This window comes from Sminthopsis crassicaudata, chromosome 4, assembly GCF_048593235.1.
Source record: "Sminthopsis crassicaudata isolate SCR6 chromosome 4, ASM4859323v1, whole genome shotgun sequence".
Taxonomy (NCBI): domain Eukaryota; kingdom Metazoa; phylum Chordata; class Mammalia; order Dasyuromorphia; family Dasyuridae; genus Sminthopsis; species Sminthopsis crassicaudata.
In genome coordinates this window covers 56,344,824-56,357,000 of record NC_133620.1, presented here as the reverse complement: position 1 = coordinate 56,357,000, position 12,177 = coordinate 56,344,824, and the positions used below count along the sequence as shown (strand labels likewise).

At 34.7% G+C, this 12,177-nt stretch overlaps 2 long non-coding RNA genes across 2 annotated transcripts in view; one reads left to right on the top strand and one right to left on the bottom strand.

Annotated features, from left to right (window-relative positions):
- Positions 1-12,177, bottom strand: part of LOC141540538 (uncharacterized) — a 146,132-nt gene that overhangs the window by 91,070 nt on the left and 42,885 nt on the right. The window lies entirely within an intron of this gene.
- The window catches only part of LOC141540537 (uncharacterized), a 75,302-nt gene that overhangs the window by 25,589 nt on the left and 37,536 nt on the right, over positions 1-12,177 (top strand). The window lies entirely within an intron of this gene.

Here is a 12,177-nt window from a genome sequence, read left to right as displayed (position 1 = left end):
TTCCCATCTCTTTCTTGGGAACTGCTCATTGAATCAACATCATCATTGCTACCATGATGGCTTCCTACAGCTGCTTTCAGTATCCCTGTGTAATGTTTGGACTAGCTTTTTGAGGACCTCAAAACTAATCTTGATTTTAGTGCAGGAGTGCAGAAGGCAAAAGAGCCACCAGGAGGATGGTCAAAAATAGAATGTTCCTCTTCCAGTCCTTCTTAGCCCTTATATACCCTATTACAATTACATCATTACAACCCATGTATGTGTGAACTAGAGAACCATCACACCTCCATACTAAGTACTAAGTATATATGTGGACTAGAAAACCATTACCTCATCAATTCCACTGAGTTAACACTTTGTTTCAAGTATACTTCTCCAGAGCTCTGGCCCTCTACATCCCTGTGACCCTCTATTAAAGGCTTAAGTTCTGAGAGGCATTCCTGTTTCCTCATCCTCATCTATGTTGGACCCATCCCTCCAGTATCCTTGCCCATTTCTACTGTGTTCTCATTCTCCTTGACCCATTATTAACATATAGCCCCTTCTTATAAAACCAATGACTTTCCTGGATCCCAGAAATTATTTTGCATGAGTTTACATTCACTTAGGACTATGGTTAGTGGGAAGGAGACTCAAAACCCATTCAGATCTCTATTTTAATCATTCTGCCATTAATGGTCACCTTGATGTAGAGTATTTCACAGTTATGAAGAGGTAGAACTGTGGTAGAGGCAGACAAGCAAGTCGGGAAGACCTGGATTCAAACCTGCCATACTTATATAGCCATGAACAAATCATTTAACATATCTGAACTGCCAACAATAATCTCCTCAGTTATAGATGTATCATGTTCTTTTGGGAGAAATAATCTTCAAACCAATAAAATCATCAACCATTAAATGATTGATGTGATATAGAACAATCCTGTGCATTTTTCTCAACTTCTAGATCATTCTTGGTCATTATCCTAAATATATCTCTGATATCAGGATGAACACAAAAAGGAGAAATCAAGAAATCAAATTAAGAGTCCCTGCTCATATTCATAATGACAACGAGAAGAATGAATCAAAATGTGTTGCCACAAAGAGACATAGGGACTGTTCTGTAAATCAGGAAGAAATCAGCTGCTGCCGATAGCTCTCCCAGACACTCTCCCACTCTGAGGCTGTGTATTTGTTACTGTTGCTCAGTTGTTTCAGTCATGTCTGTCTCTTTGTTATACTCATTTAGGGTTTTCTTAGCAAAAATACTGGAGTATTTTGCCATTTCCTCCTCCAGTTCATTTTATAGATAAGGAAACTGAAACAAGTAGGGTTAAGCGATTTGCTCAGGGTTACATAGTTAATAATCGTCTGTGGCCAAATTTGAGCTCAGGAAGATGAGTCCTTCTGACTTCTGACTCCCAGCACTCTATTCACTGCACCCATTGTTGCCCCTGAGCTTGTCTATTGATAACACTTACAGTAAAGATAAGCTCATGGTCAGATTAGTCAGCTACCAACCTGCATATTTTAGAAAATGGGATAGCTAGAAAGACAAATGAGACTTTTTCATGGAAAACCAGTGGGGTTCCAGATAATCTGATTATCTAATGATTTTCCCTGTGGATCTGTGTTGTAAATGTTGCCAGGTTAGTTTTCTATACTGGATTCTGCTTGTCAGGCAAAGAATATTTCAAGGAACTGGACAATGATGACTCTGCATTATGAGATAGTAACAATTATGGCCTTGACATCACCTTCTGAACTCTTCTATATTATCTCAAGGGGGCTGGCTTCAGAGATCGTGAAATCCTTTGGAAAAATCTATCATTTTTCATGTAGAAAATAAAGTATTTTGAGTTACAGTTATACCATAACTTTAGAATTTTCTTTCAATCAATCTCATAAAGCCAGAAAATGAATTAAACCAAGGCAATACACTCCCTAAGGGTACAAGAATATCATCAAAAGCATATGGGAAATATTTAGTAATGAATAAAAACTATATTATACTATTGAAATATTCTAAAATTAGAAATGGAAATGTGTTGCTTTATATTGAATCTATTATGTGCTGCTATGTATATGGAAATGTTCTTTTTTGTTGTTTTGTGCTTAAGTTTAAAATAAATTTAAGAAAAAATTAAAGGAGAAATAATGTAATGTTCTTCTTTTAAGTATAATTTTCTCTGAGAGTAGGTTTCTTGGGGGGCTTCTGGGAGCAGCTTTAGTTTCAGTTCAGTTCAATAATCACCTCAAATGCAGCCAGGAGTTAAAGTCCAAACCCTTTTTTGTTTCCTTTTAAGTCTTGTCTCCTTCCTTGGGCCCGGTTAGCTTTCTTAGAGGCCTATCTCTCTCCTTGGTTCCTGCCACTAGTCCTTTGCCTTTGCCAGCTTCAGCCTTTAGCTGTCTCCAAATGTCCAGCCAGAACAAAGGTGGAATGTGGAATGAATCTGACTCTGCCTCTGAAAGTGGGTTTGTGCTCTAGTGGGCTCCTCCTTATATATGCTCTCTTAAAGGTGTGAATCTTGTGGGACTCTAATAAGTATTAAGTATATATAGAGAACTGTTGAGCATCCTGCTCAACAACCATTGTCTCTATCAATTCCACTGACTTAGCACCTTGTAAGAATTCTAACAAAATAACCAAAAAATATCAGAGCTAGAAAAAAAAGAAAAAGTGAATTAGAGGGAATACAATGAGGAAATAGTGTGGGGAGGGATTTGGATATGAAACCTTACTCATACTCATTTATGCTAGGAAAAAAAAAATCAGTGACAACAACCAAGTAAAAGACAGGCTGATTGATATCAGCAATAACCTGAAATTCAGAATTAATGACTACTCAATAAAGTTATAAAAAATTTGTGGAAAAGCATATACCATTTATTCTAAATGAGCCCACAAGTGTTTAAATCATTTATAACCACTTATTTCTATAAATCAGGATTGCCAGTCTCATTCTCAATCAAATTCAAAGGAAGAAAAAATGAACAGCTAAAAAATTGGGAATATTTTTCAAAAACTTTACTTAGTATAAAACCATTGATTGGCATAAATAATCAATGGTCTTACAGCAGTTAAGTGGCACAGTGCATAGAACAGTGAGACAGGAGGACCTGAGTTCAAATCCAGACTCAATATTTAGTATCTGCAACAAGTCACTTAACCCTGATTTCCATCCCATCCCTCCAAAAAAAAGAAAAGAAGAAGAAGAAGAAAAAGAAAAAGAAGAAGAAGAAGAAGAAGAAGAAGAAGAAGAAGAAGAAGAAAAGGAAGAAGAAGAAGAAGAAGAAGAAGAAGAAGAAGAAGAAGAAGAAGAAGAAGAAGAAGAAGAAGAAACAGCAGCACCAGTGGTCTCACTATTGAATTTGTCTACATTTTGATAAATCAAAGAGGCAGTGAGATGTAAAACATGATGCTTCAGAAATTACATTAGGAAGTCTTGAGTTCAAATCCTGTGTCAGATACTATTAGAAGTAACTTATGGGTTTCAGTTTCTGCACACATAAAATTAGGGGTTGAAGTTAATGATTTTTAAATTCCCTTGCAGTATGATTTAACAAATTTATGAGACTAAAAATGTTTTTTGAAGCAAATATTTTATGAACAATTAATTCCTTTATTTCTTACTGCATATACATGATAAATTTGAGAATTTATTTCCTTCCACCTTAAATAATAGAGTATGGGATAGGTTTATTGAAAATCAAGGGGAATAAGCAGTGAAATATCAGAGCTGACTCATACCAAGTTCTCCAAGCCAACTGTTAAATGTTCGGTGTGACTATCAGAAACTGACAAATGCTATGTTAGTCCTTGATTATTTATTTTGTTGATTGCCTAGATGTGAGAAAGTGATAAAGAAAATGTTAATAATAAAGGTTAATTTTTTTATTTGTTTAATTTTAAATTTATGGAATAAAATAAAAATTCTATAAAAGTATAATTTTTAAAATAATTGTACATGAAACTAAAGATCTATTATATACTAATTTTTATTCCTTTTAAACATATAACAAAGTTATATCAATTTCTTTTTCTTTTTTTCTTCTCTCTCCCTTATCCTGTCCTAGAGATATCTATTTAAATATGTTCTTTATATATTTTTCCAGAAAACCAATTGTTAAACATTTATATCCCTAAATATGAGAACCTAAAACGGTTGAGGTCTCTCCCTTATAACCCCGCTTCTTAAACTAGATTATGATCCCTTAAAGTCATATAACTGAATGTAGTAGTTGCAAAATTTGATTTGTTATCAGTAAATGTTTGATTTGTATACCTATTTTATATACCTACAAAACTAGAGTCATGCAAAAATTTCTCAGGTGAAAAGGGATTACAAGTTAAAGAAGTTCAAGAAGTTCTACTCCAGAAGAGGTAGTCCATGATTTAAAAAACATTCATTTACTTCTTTAGAGACATTTAAATGTTGAAAATGTAGATGAGATTCCATTTACCTGAATTCCAACTATGAACCCCAACAACGATTTCATATAAGTTTAAGATTCTGAGATTTCATTTCACGTAAGCATCTTGCCTGCTCTTAGATCATCAGTTTAGAGTCTCCTATTCCATTTTGTTAATTAGCCATGTGGGCAGTCCTAGACAATTCTGCTCAGGTGAGAAGGTAGCCTGTCCACTAATGACAGTGTACCACTGATTTTCCCTCAGAAATTGGCTTCAAGAGGAACCCATCATTCCTATAATGGCCATGCTAGAATCTAACACAAAAGAAAAAAATAAAGTAGTATCTGGAAGCATTAAATCTTACCATCATTAAATAATCTTGTTGCCTCCAAAAAAGATGACCATTATGCAAGGATTTAAAGCTGCTAATGAAAAACTCTTTCTTTGATGTGAATGAGAACCTCAGTGGGAAGGGGGAAATAGACATTTTATGCTTACTCATGCTCATATCAAGCAAACTTGCCCAGATAAATAAAATGTTTGTGACCAAGCACTGTTATCAAATCACCATCCCAAATAGGATTCATTTCATTTTTCCTATTATAGGAACAATATTCTTTTTGAGAGCCATAGTGACAAAATACTTAAAAAGGGTCCTTTTAAAAAGGCCAGAAAAATAAATAAATAAGGAGCATGCATGAACAGCAATAATGCTATCAGTGACACTTTCCAGACTAAGACTTTGTGTGTCCAAAATGTGTTAAATATTAAACTATGTCATTGATTGCCCCATCAATAACTTTGCCCTCCAAACAAACCCACCACATGTATAGCTTTGTCTTGTGAGGAGTTCTCAAAGTACATATTTGTCACTGAATTTTTAGCAAAACACAAAGTGGATGTGCAGTAAAAAATTTAATACATGCTAAGTAAAACACCATATAAGGTGTTTTCATTTAAAGATTTACCATATACAAACAGATTCTGCACAAGAGAAATAAATGCCTTATAGCAAGATTTACATCCTCCTCCTCAGCATTGCTGGTAGCATTATCACTTATAGTTCACACAGTATCTTTTTTTTTTTTTTAGTCTCAAAAAGACCACTTTTAAGCAATTTATCACTTTGGGTCTTTTTAAAAGAGTTGCAGTACTCCTCCTAAAATGGGAAAAGCAAAATGAATCCTATTTGAGATAATTTGGAATGAATTTCCTTATACATAGTTTGAAAAACAATATTTCTTTTTTCCCAAGTAAGAGAAAGAAAAGTGTTGTACGATGGGATATTAGGGAAAGCATTGTGGTATATCACAAAAAGAGGAATGATCTATAGTCAGAAGACTTGAGTTCAAATGCTGACTTTGGTTTTTCTTTCCTCTCTACTTCCCCAATCTGGGCTATAGTTTTCTCATCTACAAAATGATGGGACTGGGATAATATCTAAGATTATGTCTAGTTCTAAATTTAAAATCATATTTTGTTGGATAACTAGTTTTTAAGTACATCTTCACCTATGATCAGTTATACATGCAAATTAAAACTACATTATTTTTATGTTCACTGTTATTTATGTTCACTGTATATTTTTAAAATATTCTACTTGGTTGCTGTTGCTTAGTAATTTCCAACTCTCTGTGACCCCATTTGAAGTTTTCTTGGCAAAAATACTAGAATGATTTGTAATTTCCTTTTCCAGCTCATTTTATGTATAAGGAACTGAGGCAAACAGGGCTAAGTGACATGCTCAGTATCACATAGCTAGTAAGTGTCTGAGACTATTTTCTTTTCCAGTTTATTTTACAGATGAGAAAATTAAGGCAAACAGGGTGAAGTGACTTATCCAGGGTCACACTGCAAGTGTCTGAGGTAAAATTTGAACAATGTTCTGTTCATCACACCACCTAGCTGCCCCTTACATAATCCTTTAAATTGACATTACTTTGGGCTTTGGCAGGCAGAGAATCTCTCTCTTTCTCAATAGATTGTACTGAAGGCTTCATAACTAGAGGAGATGGACTTTGCACATCACTAGACACACAGGAGGTATACATTCATAACAATTTCATAAGATTTAAAACTGATCAGGGAAATAATCTAATACAATGAGAAGTGTTTTGATCCAATGTGATCCAGAACAAAAGAATGCTTTTTAGTTAGGTTGTTAGACAATTCATGAGAAAATATGTCTTATTACAACCAGGAGATCAAAAAATTATCCCAGATTCAACCAGAATCTGAATGTTAGAAGGTTGTTTAGAGATCACATAATTTCTTAACTATTTTAGTCTTGGGATCCTTCCATACTCTTAAAAATTAATCAGAATGCCAAAAAGGTTTTGTTTATGTGAGTTATACTTAATAATATGCTAGACCCAATTCAAACTGATTATTAAATTTTCACTGTGAATATTTACATCTCAAATAAACAAACACTGAAAATCAGAGTTTGGTTTACAATTTTATTGTTTTTCCAGACTCAAAAAAAGTAATGGAGAAAATGTTAGTAATACAGATTATATATCACAGGTTTGTTGGGGTTTTTTTTTTCCCTACAGAGACAGTTGTTAAATATTTATCAATGTATCTCTAGTAATATCTACCATCATTTGTTATATTAGAAATTAAAACATAAATTTTTAAATTATTTATTCATTTAAAATAATAAATCCATTAGATGTTAACATAATTTTTGTGAAAAAATAACTATTTTCCAAAATAAAAAAACTTAGTGAAAAGAATTATATTGTTTTACATGTTTTCCCAAATTTCTTTAATTTCTGGCTTAACAGAAAATAATTGGATTCTCCTATCTGCTTCTGTATCATTCTGTTGGGATATGTTGTTTTGGTTGGAGCACAGGAAGAAGATTGGATCTCATATAAATATATAATTCAAAAAGAGTGAAACATTTTATTAGGCAAATATCTTAGTATTATTATGAAAATAATTTGACTGTGAGGACCCTCTGAAATGATCTTGGGGACTCTCAGAAGTTCATAGACCACACCTTGAAAACAACTCTTCTAGTCCAACAATCCTTAATTAGAAATTCTCCCTAAAGTATCCCAAATTAATCAATCAACATTTTAAAGTACTTCCTGTGTACCATTGTGCTAAGTCTTGGAGACACAAAAAGAGACAAAAGACAGTCCCCTATTCCCCCCTAGTTTCTGAAGTACAGTGTACTCAAGACAGCTATTAAAGAGCCTGAGCTATCTCAGTGTACTGAGTGCTGAGCCTTCAGAATATTGCACAGTCAAATTAAACAGATCCTAGGTATCAGAAACATGACCTTACTCTACTTAATCCTGAGACATACAGATTCACATATAGCTCCAATTTTATTACAGAGTTCAAACCAGAGGGCTCTCTCATAAATCTCTTGGTCACTAAAGAAATAAAATCATTTCTGTCTAGGTCTTTTATCTGCCTAATAGTTCCCAAACAGTTCACAAATGCTCAAATGCCAATTTGGTGGCTTCCTTAACTTTTGCCCCCCCAAATGCATGGGACTCTTGTTTCTAAGTACACACATCACTAAATTATCTCTTGTCTCAAGCACCTTACTGGTTTTAGAATGCAAGTCTTATTTCATTGTTTTTGTTTTTGTTTTTGTTTTTGTTTTTGTTTTGCTTTTGTTTTTCCTTTGCTTCTTTTGTTGTTGCTTTTGTTTTCTTTTGTCTTCTTCCTAACTCTGCCCAAACCTCTGCAGTTTCACGGAGGGTTTCTAATCCCTGATTTTCCAAAGTGAAAAAGATCTCAGCAGTCATCTAGTTCACTTGTATCTAAACAGGGATCCATTCTATATTCTTAATATGCCACTATACAGCTTTATTTAAAAGCTGCCAGGAAAGGCAAATCTCTAAAAGTAGTATACCCCATTTCTGTCTAACTGCTAGAAAATGTCCACCTTATATCTCCTTCAGGTTTTGCTTTTAATTCTGCTCTCCAGTGCCAAGGAGAACAAGATTCATTCATCTCCCAGATGACAACCCTTCAAATACCTAGATTTTGCCACCATGTTCCCCTCACATCTTTTTTCCAAGTCTTTTGTCCCAAGTTTCCTCAATATGTGGCAGTTCTCTAACCTTTAACAATCTTCATTCTCTTTCTCAGCATACATTGTTGTTTGCCAATCCTTCATAACAGGGCACACCCAGAATTGGACATAATATTTCAACTGTGGTCTTTTGGGACAGACTTTGACCTCCTTCTTTTCAGATCTCTCATCCTAGGTCCTCATACTCCTTTCTTAACATTATCAAAGGAAGTCAATGCTTAATTTTTTAAAAAAAGGGATTTTTTTCCTTTGATAAAAATAATTTTTTCTCATCTAAGTTCAGAGATTGCTTTAAATCTATATATAGATGTAGAGCAATCAATAGAGATAATCATATTGCCAATGAAGGCAATGCCAACTGCTGCCATATAACTAAAGGCAGTTCATCCAAGATGGAGGGGAAAGAGAGAAAGGAGTGGAAAGAGAGAAAGAATGTGGAGCCATACCATAAGATTTCCAGCTAGAGGAAGCAGAGTCCTGAAACAATCAAAATGAAAACATGGAGAGTTAAAGAAAGAGAACTCTTCTTTGCTTCATAGCCAATAAGAGAAAAGACAAATTTTGTCAGGTCTATTAACCAAGTTTAAGATAAAACAGGCACATGCTTAAATTTAGCCCATTGGAAAATCCATTAATTGGGGAATGGTTGAACAAATTGTGGTTTATGATCACAGTGAAATACTATTGTGCTATAAGAAATGAGGAGGAGGGTGGTATGCAAAAAACCTGGAAAGACTTACATGAATTGATGCAAAGTGAAACAAACAGAACCAGGACAAAATGTGCACAACAGAACACTGTACGATGAACAGTTGTGAATTACTTAACTATTCTCAGCAATGCAATGATCCTAAAGGGCTCCTGATGAAAAGTGCTGTCTGCCTCCAAAGAAAGAACTGATGTCATCTGAATACAGACTGAAGCATACTACTTTTCAATTTCTTTCTCTTTTTTTGTTCAAACTTTCTTTCAGATTGAACTGGAAGCACCTTAGGAGAGAAGTAGCCATCTTACACACTATTCACTCAATACTTTCCTTGCCTTGGCCTCAGGAGCTGAAATTGTTGATTTTTCTATTTTCCTCTTGGGGACTTTTTTAGTATTATAGAGAAGTCTTGTTTATAATAATATGAATGAGCTCTTCCTGAGTAAATTGGTCTCAACATTGTTTGAGGCAGTTGTTGTGGAAACATTTTGTCGCATTTTAGTTGGCAGCTGTCTCTTATCAGCCTCCCATATTCCATCTGCCCAGTAAGATGGGTTCCAGAGAGTTGTCAAATATGAAAAGTAATCACGCCACAGATGGGAAGCAGTTGGCAGGTCAAATTCTGCTGGACCTAATTTTGTTGGACTTACATTGGGTGCTTATGTTAATGTTAGAAATCTATCAATTTGGGACTTTCTAATTTCCCCAGCAAATACTATTATCTGACTTCTACCTGTCCATTTGTACTTTTCTTTGATTGTTTATTAAATACTCAACTTACTTTAAAGGACAGCATTGTGAGTCCATGGATCCCAATGTATTCTGCAGCTTCAAGGGGCACCACTATTTACGTACTTCCAGCACTTGGCTCACTGGTGCTTTCATTTTATTTTTTGCTGTCTACTCTTCTCTTTTATGAAGAACCATATATTCCCCTCTGCCTTTGTTTAATCGTGTTTCTTCTTCGCTCAAAAATCTTCATGGACTCCTCATTGCTTACCAAGGGAAGTTGAATATGTCTTCCTAGCATTCAGAGTTTTTTTTTTTACCTTATTTAATAATATTCTCATTAGAATTAGAAGATTTATACCTTCGCAGAACTGTAAGTTTGTAGATTTGTTGGTTTGTTTGGGGCTTTTTTTGAGTTATGTTGACCAAAAATGTGGGAAAATGTTACAGAACATTTTTAGATATTCCCAGTGTTTTTTTTTCTCTGTACCCGCCACAGTAATAACTGGCACAGGTGTAGCTTTTAAAATATATTTCCTCATCTTACAACTCTATAATGAAAGTTCTTTTAACATTTTTATCTCTAACAGATAATAGCTAACATCTATATAGCACTTTCCTTGTGCCAGGTATTATACTAAAGGCTTGGCAATTATTATCTCATTTGATTCTCACCATAATCCTGGGAAGTTGGTTCACTTATTAGTACATTTAGGTTAAGTAACTTGCTGGATTTGAATTCAGATTTTCTTGATTCTAAATCTGGCACTATGGAATTCTGAGGATACTAAGACTAACAGGCATTAAGTGGTTTGTCCACTGTCATACAGCAAAGATGTTTCTGGAATCTGATCAGTCTCTGCAGCTTCCTAAATCACCTGAGGGTAAAAAAGCCCCATCCACATGAAACCTGGACTCTTTGATTTGATGGATGTCTAAAGATGATTTGTTCCATTGAATTCTTTGCCCACCAACCAGATGCATTCCTAGGCACTGTATCCTTGCTGCCTATCCTAGCTGTTAGCACGAAAAAAAATACTTTTTTGTGAACTATGCAATGATTTAAGAGTGTTTTATTTCATCACCAAATTGCACATGTGCTGGCATCAGGTCCACCCCTAACATCCTGCCACCAAGTCCTACATTCTCATTATTATGTCATATTGACTCAAAAAGCCCCAGGTTAAAAAAACGTGTTCCACTGGAAACTTCCTGTTAGAGAAAACCTTGTAACATCACCAGGTGTAACAAATGATTGGCTTTGCACATGTAGACATCAGGAACGATATATAAAGGATCACAGATGGCAGCCCCTTCCTAAATTCCCATTTTGGGCTATTCTAATCTTCAACCTTCTATAAACTCTCCTGTAACTATATTCCCAATGTACTAAAGGTCTGTCTTTGGCTTATTTTCTTTCTTCCCTCCTTTCTTCTTTTTTCTTTCTTCCTTTCCTTCTTCCTTCCTTTCTTTCTGCAGACAGAAAGATCCCACATACCTCCGAAAATCCATAGTATCACCTTTTTGAGGAAGCAAAGAATTAAAGTGTCAGTTTATCATGTGAGGAATGCATAAGTACTGTATCTTAAGAAAATGAAAGTAAAGAAGAATTCAGAGAAGCATGGGAAGTCTTAGAGAAATTATTGAATGAAATGAGCAGAAGGGAAATAGTAGATAGGATGGAGAAACAAGGGAATTTCTTATAGAAAGTGGCATTTTTACTGAGACATGAATGAATGAAGCCAAGAGGAAGAGGTAAAGAAGGAGAGAGTTCCTTAACCTCTCTGGGCTTCAATTTTCTCCCTTTGAAGGGTCAGACTAATTGATCTCATCTGCAGCTATCAGCCTGTGAATGTTTTGCCTCCTACATTCAGGATACCCCTAGTAATGAAACTTCTTAAAATAAGTATTATATTAGAATATAACTTCTTTATGAATAAGCACATTGTTCCCTGTGTGACTTTGAGTGGACTTCTTTCCAGAGGGAGTTGGAGTAATTTTAATGTAAATGAGAGATCTAGATAGATTAAGTTTTTGCCAATATTTGATAGGTGTATTATGGGACAAATTTTACAAGGCAGGTCCAGATCTATCAATCATGATTGTTGTTTGTTTTTCATTCTTGAAAAGGACCATGATATCAGGGTTATGATACCATGATGTTCAAATGAATTGGATTTCAGTGAGTATGGACTATGCAAAGTCATAAGTCTCAATTTCCCCTCCATAACCATCTGGATCCCATAATAAAATATTGATTGGGATGACTGGAGATGGCTCCAGA